This window comes from Nannospalax galili, unplaced genomic scaffold (genome assembly GCF_000622305.1).
Source record: "Nannospalax galili isolate Female #2095 unplaced genomic scaffold, S.galili_v1.0 scaffold18, whole genome shotgun sequence".
Lineage (NCBI taxonomy): Eukaryota > Metazoa > Chordata > Mammalia > Rodentia > Spalacidae > Nannospalax > Nannospalax galili.
This window is the reverse complement of record NW_008346548.1, coordinates 7,909,438-7,918,624: the sequence shown is the minus strand read 5'-3', so window position 1 is coordinate 7,918,624 and position 9,187 is coordinate 7,909,438. Positions and strand designations below refer to the sequence as shown.

At 39.3% G+C, this 9,187-nt stretch overlaps 1 protein-coding gene and 1 pseudogene across 1 annotated transcript in view; both read left to right on the top strand.

Annotated features, from left to right (window-relative positions):
• Positions 1–9,187, top strand: part of Rabl3 (RAB, member of RAS oncogene family like 3) — a 50,311-nt gene that overhangs the window by 6,495 nt on the left and 34,629 nt on the right. The gene's annotated exons all lie outside the window — the stretch shown is intronic.
• On the top strand, positions 7,029–7,875 carry LOC115072004 (annotated as a pseudogene).

Genomic DNA, 9,187 nt, shown 5'->3' with positions numbered 1-9,187 from the left:
GAGAGAGAGAGAGAGAGAGAGATAGGTACACCCGTGTCGTGTAGTGCCCAAGGAGGTCAGAAGAGGGCATCAAATCTCCTGGAACTGGAGTTAGGACAGTTGTTAGCCACTGTGTGGGTGCTAGGAATCAAACCCAGGTCCTCTGCAAGAGCAATTAGTGCTCTTAGCCACTGAGCCATCTCTCCAGCCCCTAGACCTCAGTTTTTATTCATTGTCCTGTTCAAAAGTTGTGCTTTGCATATTTTCATTTTTCAAAAGATATTCCCTATTCTGTTTGTCTCTCTTCATCCCCTGTATCCTTTCTTTCTGAATTTCTAGTGGATGTGCCTTTTGTATCTTTCAACTTCATTCCCATACATTCTACTTTCATTTTCCCTTGCTGCATCTCCTCATGTTTCATTATGGGTTTTATTTTTAATTAACTTACTTTTCACAAACTCCACATTTTGTAGTTTCTTTTCGATTATGCTGGTTTTTAGGGGTGAAGTGGGCACCCTGCTTACTGTATGTATTATTCTACTTTACAGAAATATATTCTCTATGATTTTTAATTCTTAGAAAATGTTCAGGGAACGGAAGCCCTGTGTACTATGTTGTGCAAATATCTTTTGTTGGTGGTGGTGGTGGTTTCTGTTGCTGCCAGGGACCTAGCAACTTCAATGGGTCTCATAATTTCTTACCTCAGCGTGACTGTGATATCTAAGTATCATGGATTCCACAGCATCTGATTATAGCAAAGGCCTATATTTTCTGTTCATGTAGACCTTTTATCTACTATAGACCAACGCACCCGCATTGTAACAGGAAAGGTTTTCTATTCCCCTGACCTGTAGACAGTTTTTTCAACTGTTTCCTACAGTAACTCGGCTCATCAAGGCTTATCATTTCAAGACGGGGATGCTGGTATAGTACTTATCACTTACCCATACATAATTTTTCCTTAAAACCTGGAAATAAGTCTGCTATTCCTGGACTGCTATTCTGCTGTAAAACTCCAGGCACCAACCCCTAAAGCTGTATCTGAATCTGCAATTTTCCACTTCTCTGATTTTAAGGTTTTTCCTCACTTCGAGCATCCAGGGATCAGTCGAGATTCTCTCTCTCTCTCTCTCTCCCTCTCTCTCTCCTTTCCTCCCTCTCTCCCTCTCTTTATCTCTCTCATTTCTCTCTCCCTTCCCCTCCCATTATCCTCTACCCTCCCTCTTTCCTTCACTCAAAATATTTTTTATAGCATTTCTGTTGAGTTTGAAGTGGGAAGGGACTGCCTTTATCATTTCAGCCTAACATGTTCCTAAATTCTTAGATAATGAAAAAACCAAGATCTAGATAATGACTTCAGTAGCAATTTTATTTAGGTTTGGGAGATCCCATATTATATTCTGGACAAAGTTTCCCTTTTGGCCTTTTCCAGCACCCTTCCTGAGAAAGATCATGACATATTAAAAAGAAACTTAGATCTTGGATCAATTGCCTCTTGCTTCTTGAAAGAGTTGCCTTGGGCTAATCAATTTGCCTCCTGGGGTTTAGATCATCTACAAAAGAAAAGTAAATTACACAGTACCTGCTTATCTAGGTTATAGGTTTGTAGAGAAGACCGGAGATGTTTAAAAAGTACAGTTATAGTCCAGTGCTTTGCAATTTGAAGTTGAAATTCAGCTTTTGTCCAACTTCCTGCCCCCCCTTTTATCCTTATTCTGTCCTTTATTCCTATCCCTGCCTAGAGCCAAGTCTGCTCTAGTTCTTCATCTTTTTCTCGTCTTTTTTTCCTATGTCTTAATGAAATGGCTAAAACTCAGGGAATTTTAGAATAGATGTGTCAGTAATAAGCATCTTTGTTTCATTCCTAATCCAAGGTGTAGTGTTCAATATACTACATTAAATGATGTATTTTCTATAGGATTTGTGTTTGTATGTGGTTTGGGGGATTGAACCTAGACTATGCATACCAAGCAAGCACTCTACCTCTGAGCTACATCCCCAGTCCAGCTGTAGAATTTTTTTTTTGTAAGTACATTTTATCTTAAAAGTTCCCTATATTCTTTTATGGATGAGAGTTTCCATCATGATTGAGTGCTGAATTTTATTGGTTGTATCGTCATAATTATTATGATTTTACTGCTTTATTCTGCTTACTAATCTTTATTATTTTTGAGACTTTCATACTACGTATTTTCATCATATTTAGACCCCCTCCCCATCTGCGCCCCTCGTATAGCCCTCTGCCAGGTTTCATGTACCTTGTCCTATAAATTAAGGCCTAGCGAATCAAATTTGTGTCCCCAATTGTCCTTTGATGTGCATCCATTCACTGGTGCCTGGCTAACGTATCTAGCATCACATCCTTAAAGAAAACCAACTCTTCCTCTTCCAGCAGTTATTGGTTGCCAGTAGTTCCTCAACTAAGGTTGGGGTTTCTTCCCCACTGCTCCACCTCTATGCTGGGATTTTATCTGGTTTGAGCTAGTATGAGTCTTGTGCATGCTGTCACCATTGTTGTGAGTTCATATGAGTAACTGCTCAGCTGTCTGGGAAACTCTTGTTTCCTTATGGTCATCACTGTCTCTGGCTCTTACAATATTTCCACCCCTCTCTTCCACAGTGTTCCTAGAGCCTTGGGTGGACAGGTTTAATTTAGGTGACTTATTCAGAGATAAGTACTCTGCAGCCCCTATTCTCTGTACTTTGGCCAGTTGTGGCTTTCTGGGTTAATCACCATCTGTTGCATGAGTTAGCTTTGCTGGTGAGAGTAGAGAGGTGCATTAATATATTTTACACCCTCTGTTACACTATGTTCCCTGAGTCTTAATAGTAGAGGTTGCACTGTAGATGTGTCACTTAGAGCTGGCCAACGCATAGATACTTATTCTCTGAGTTTGACCAGTTGTGGAACTTAGTAATAGCCTCCATCTGTTGGAAAAAGAAGCTTCTTTGATGAGTGATGAGAGGTACACTTGTTTATAAATATAAGGATACATATTTAAAACATAGTAAGAAATTACATTGGTCTAGGGATGTGACAAAAGTAGGTTTTTCTTTAGGGTCTGTGCCATCTCCAGCCATGTGTACTTGGCTTTGTTTACAGCACTGCCCATGAGTTCCTGCCCATTGAGCAGGCCTTAAGTCCAATTAGACAGCTGTCAATTATCCCCAGGATAGAAGTGCCACTACTGCATCAGTAGAGATTATTTGCAGGGCTGGTCATTGTTGTGGTTCATAGCTTGCACAACTGGGTTAGGATCATTGATTGCCTTTCTCCCTTGGCAGTTTGAGTAGTATCCTCTGATACTATGAGAGCTGGTCTTCAGGGAGGAGGCTTCCAGGTCAGTTCTAGCTCTACTGTTCCATGTCCTGAGTCTGAAATATGTCCTGTCTTACCTTCAAGTTCTGGGAGGCACTCAAGAGTTGTTACAATGTTGGGGTAAAGCGGAAGAAGGAGCTCGAGAGAGAGGGGTAGGAGACAGTTGTTATCAAGGGGGAAGTAAGAAAAATAGGGGATACTTGAACTGGAGAGAGAATAAGGAAGACTATATGGGGAGAGAGAGGAAAGATAAATAATATTTACGTACTGTGAAAAACCAGAGGGAAATGTATTAGTTCAAAAGCCTACTGAAAAATACATGTATTATATGCAATATACCATATACATGCATACATATATATATATATATGTATATATATACACACACACACATCTGAAGGCTATGTAACAAAAAACAGTGCCAGACAAGAGAAGCCTCCCTTCAAGTTGTTGGTCAGAGTAGTCCAAGAAACTCCCCAAATAACACAAACTATTTATTAATTTATTAATGCTAAACAAAGTTCGAATTCCAGGAATAAATCCAAGCTGGTCTTGACACTTTAGTCTGGATCAATTTTCTGATATCTAGATTAGTATCTTTTTCAGATATTTTCAACTACGTTCATGAAGACTGGCCTATTTTTTTCTAATCTCTTTGTGGAGTTCTGGTATGCTAACCTGCTCTCTGGAAGAGTTTTATAAGATTTGTGTTATTTCTTCCTTTGAAGGGAAACTAATTGGACTTGTGGTTTGCTATGTGAGTTTTTTTAAGTACATTAAAGGAAATAGGAAAGTGACCACATTTCTTCATGTCTGACTTTTGGAGAGTTGTGTTTTTGAAAGAATTTATCCACCTCAAGCAAACTGTTAAGCAATTGTTTTTTCTGTATGACTGTCTTTCAATAAGACAAATGAACAATGCAGCTATTGCTGCAACTCCTATAGAAAGTCTTATTTTTCATTTCTGGTACGAGTAATTGGTAGTTTTTCTTTAAAAAAAAGTATATATGTATTTTTTTTTAGAGGGGTCATGTGAGCCATGGTATACGTGTATAGGTCAGAGGACAGCATGCAGGAGTTTCTCCTGGATCTGGAGATCAAACCCCAGTTGTCAGGTTTGGAGGCAAGCTTCTTGACCTGTGGAATCATCTTGCTAGTCTAGCTTTTATTTGCTTGACCAGTTTTGCCAATTGTCTATCAAAGACAAGTTAATGCTTTTTTATATTATATATTTGGGGATTTGGGTGGTGGGGGGTGCGTGTGTACTTGTTATGGGTGCATGTAGAAGTCAGAAGATAACCTTGAGTGTTAATCCTCAGGAGCCATCCATCTCATAGGGCTGTTTTTGTTTGTTTTCAAAAATATTTTTTACTGATTTTTTTTTTTTTCGTCTTTTTGAGACAGGGTCTCCCTGTAGCCCGAGCTGTCCTGGAACTCACTATGTAGACCAGGCTGGCCTTGAACTCATTAGAATTTTCATGCAATATAAATTAATGGTATTTAGTTCCCCTCCCCTACCCATATTTCCCCTTATTACTCCCACACAATGTAATGTGTTCTATTATATATTTATGTATATAAATACATAATAGGGCCTATAGAGTCTAATTTGTGTCCCCAAATGTCCTTCAGTGTGGGTCCATCCCGTGGAGCCAAGTTAACCTACCAAGAGTCCTATCCTTAAAAGATATGTCTCTGCCCCTCCCAGCAGCCATCTGTTGTCACAATTTCTTTAGGTTCTAATGTTTGCTTTCCCCCTTCATATCATTGCATTCTACCACCTGTCCCAGGAGGCCTCCCCCAGCCTTCCAAGTGGGCTAGGCTTTCTGGCCAGTGAGCCCCAGTGATCCCAGCACTGGGATTATAGGTGGTGACATTACACCTAGCTGTTAATAACATGGGTTCTCGGGGAGGGAATTGAGTCAGGTCCTCATGCTTGCCCAGCAAGAAATTTACCAGCTGAGCTATTTCTTCATTTCTATGTGTTTGTTTCAAATTTCATTGGAGTATCCAGACCTTCTTTGCATTTAATTTGCTCTCTTTTTTCATACTTCTTGAAATGAGTAGTTGTTTCATTGATTTTATTTTCAGACCTCTGCGGAGCTCTGAGACTCCAGAATTTCTGCCTAATCCCAGCTTTAGCTTCCTCATTATCATTCAGTTCAAAACATTGCCTAATTTCCATTGTGATTTCTTCGTTGACTCATTTGTTATTTGAAATGTGAGTCTTAATTTCCAAACATTTGACAGTGTTGATTATCTTTTAATTACTGGTTTCTAGCTCACTTTCATTGTGCTCAGAGAATACATACTATGTGATTTCGTCCTTAAAAACTGACTGAGATTTGCTTCGTGTTTTGTTTTATGGCTGTTTTTGTTAAATATTTGTTTCGTATTTCATATCGAGTTAGGATGCATATATGCATATTCTGTCAGTGTTGGGTGCACAGTTCTAAGCACGTCTGTTGGTGAAAGCTTATTAAACCTTTTGCTTAATTATTGCTACTGGATTTTTTTCCTTATCTAGTTCCATCGTTTATGAGGAATAAATGTAATACTCTTTGGCTACACATGTAAATTTGTTTTTGTTTTTTCATTTAATTCTGCCTGTTGAGTATCACAAGGTATGTACTAGATTAATGTTGTTTAAATATCCTGAAAGTACACCTGTGATAGTCAGAAGATAACTCTGTGGAGCTGGTTTTCTCTTTACACTTTTAAAGACTATGTATTTTTTAAATATTTTATTTATTTTTATTTTATGTGTATGAGTGTATTGCTTGCATGTATGTGAGTGCACCCGTGTCGTGCAATGCCACGGAGGTCAGAAGAGGGCTTCGGATTCCCCTGGAACTGGAGTTAAGGACAGTTCATAGCCACCATGTGGGTGCTGGGAATCAAACCCAGGTCCTCTGCAAGAGCAGTCAGTACTCGTAACTGCTGAGCCATCTCTCCAGCCCTTCTTTAGACTTTTAAATGGGTTCCACAGATCAAACTCAGGTCATCAGGCCTGTGCAGCAGGCACTTTTAATCACTGAATAGTCTTGTTGGGCCCCAGATTTAACATTGTATCATTGTAATATGTCCCTTCCCTCTCTGGCAATATATTGTGCCTTGAAGTTTTATCTTCTCTGATAATGAAAGAGTTAAAATATTTTTGGTTAGTGTTTATGAGGTGTATCTTATTCCTGTCTTTTCACTTTCCTATTTCCTGTGTCCTTGTATTTTTAGTATGTCTCTTGTAAGAAGACATCAAACAAATTTTGATTTGATGAACAGTTTAATAGTTTTAGTTCTTTCACTTTATTTATGGACCTTGCTTCTGATACTCTGATTTAGAAATTTGCATGACACCTAGGAATCTTCATTTTAAGAAATATCTAAGATTATAGGGAATATTCCAGAGGTCGCCAGGCTCAGCGCTGCTGGTGTGGACATGGACATCGCTGAGACAGGCCCTCCCACTGCTCGGTGGGGGCACCTGCCTGGCTGCCTCTCCACTTGTCAACCTCCCCACCGCTCCAGACCCAGTTTCTGGTGCCTCTTCCTCCCAGTCCCAGGAGAGCCATGTTGGGTTTATGTCTTTATTTGATAAAAATGAGCTGTTGCACAGCCATTTGTACCTGTATTGGGGAAACAGCATACACGCAAGAAGTTTACAGCCTCAGTGGCAAAATTTTTTTCATGTCAGATACCGAGAACTCTTGCAGTGGTTAATGTCATCCCTTCTTCTCCAGATGGAAGATACCAAAATGTTGCAGTCAAAGATGTCTTCATCTTATTGATAAAGTCACTAATAAGCCAAAATGTCTGTCAACGTCAACTGTAGTGTGTCAGGCCAGTTCTATCACTACAAAATGCCCTGTTTGTTGCCAAGGTTGAGAGCAAAGGAAATGGAATCAAGACAGTTATACTTAACATGGTTGACATTGCAAAGGCGCTTAATCAGCCTCCAACGTATCCCACCAAATATTTTGGTTGTGAGCTGGGAGCAGAGACCCAGTTTGATGTTAAGAATGAGTGCTACATTATCAGTGGATCTCATGAGGCGAATAAGCTGCAGGACATGTTGGATGGATTCGTTAAAAAATTTGTTCTCTGTCCTGAGTATGAGAATCCTGAAACAGATCTGCATTTCAATCCAAAGAAGAAAACAATAGGTAATTCTTGTAAAGCCTGTGGCTACCGAAGCATGCTTGACACCCATCCAAACTCTGTACATTAATTCTCAAAACCCCACCTGAGAATAGTGACAGTGGTACAGGAAAGAAAGAAAAAGAGAAGAAAAATAGAAAGGGCAAGGACAAGGAAAATGGCTCTGTATCCAGCAGTGAGACACCATCACCTCCACCACCAAATGAAATTAATCCTCCTCCACATGCTGTGGAAGAAGAGGAGGATGATGATTGGGGTAAGGATGCAAGTGAGGAAGCTCACAGGAGAAGAATGGATGAAATCACTGATCATGCAAAAGTTCTGACAGTGATGATTTGCAAAGAACTGTAGAAGACCATGTCAATATCCTGTTTGAGTTTGTTAAGAAAAAGAAAGAAGGAGATCCTAGCAGACAACCTGAGAGGGTGGGTTTCAACCTCCATTGGTGTAGCGGCTCAGATCTCAGCAGACACACTCCTAAACAATGAGTGGGTCAAAGGAGAAATTAAGAAAGAAATAAAAGAATTCCTGGAATTTAATGAAAAGGACAATACAACATAACACAACCTCTGGGACACGTTAAAAGCAGTCCTGAGAGGGAAGTTTATAGCTCTAAGTGCCTACATTAAAAAATTAGAAAGAGCCCAAGTAAATGACAACACTGCAACTCAAGGCACTGGAAAGGCAAGAACAAATGAAACCAAATCCAGGAGAAGTGAAGAAATCAATGAAATAGAAACAAGAAAACAATACAAAGAATGAATCTAAGAGCTGGTTCTTTGAAAAGCTAAACAAGGTAGACAGACCCTTACCCAATTAACCAAAAGAAAGAAAGAGCAAATCCAAATCAACAAAATCAGAGATGAAAGGGGAAACATCACAACAGACACCCAAAAGATCCAGACCATTATAAGGGAATATTTTAAAAGCTTATTCACTACTAAATTTGAAAATCTAAAAGAAATGGATGGATATCTAAAATCATGGGAACCACCAAAGTTAAAACCAAGAAGAGATCAAAGGTTTAACCAGACCGATAACATATAGGGAAATTGAAACAGTAATACAAAGCCTCCCAACTGAAAAAACCCCAGGCCCAGATGGATTTACAGCAGGATTCTACCAGACATTTAAAGAAGACCTCCAACCAATACTACTTAAATTATTCAAAGAGATAGAAACAGAGGGAGAACTCCTAAATTCCTTCTATGAAGCCAGCATCACTCTAATACCAAAGCCAGGTAAAGATAACAGGCGTAGGAAAGGATTTTCTAAACCAGACATCAATTTCTCAGGAAACAAAGGCAAGAATTAACAAATGGGACCTCATTAAACTAAAAAACTTCTTTACATCAAAGGAGGCAACCAAGGAAGCAAACAGAAAACCCACAGAATGGGAGAAAATCTTCACCAGTGACACATCTGACAGAAGTTTAATAACCAGAATATATAACAAACTCAAAAAACAGAGAACCAAGACAAGAAGAAACACAATTAAAAGATGGGCTAAGGAGCTAAGCAGGGAGTTCTCAAAAGAGGAAGTAACGATGGCTATGAAACATCTTAAAAGATGTTCAACATAACTAATAATTAAGGAAATGCAAATTAAAACCACTTTAAGATTTCACCTTACCCCAGTCAGACTGGCTAAGATCAAGAAAACAAATGATACCAAATGTTGGAGGGGATGTGGGGAAAGGGGAACACTCATCTACTGCTGGTGGGGCTGCAAAC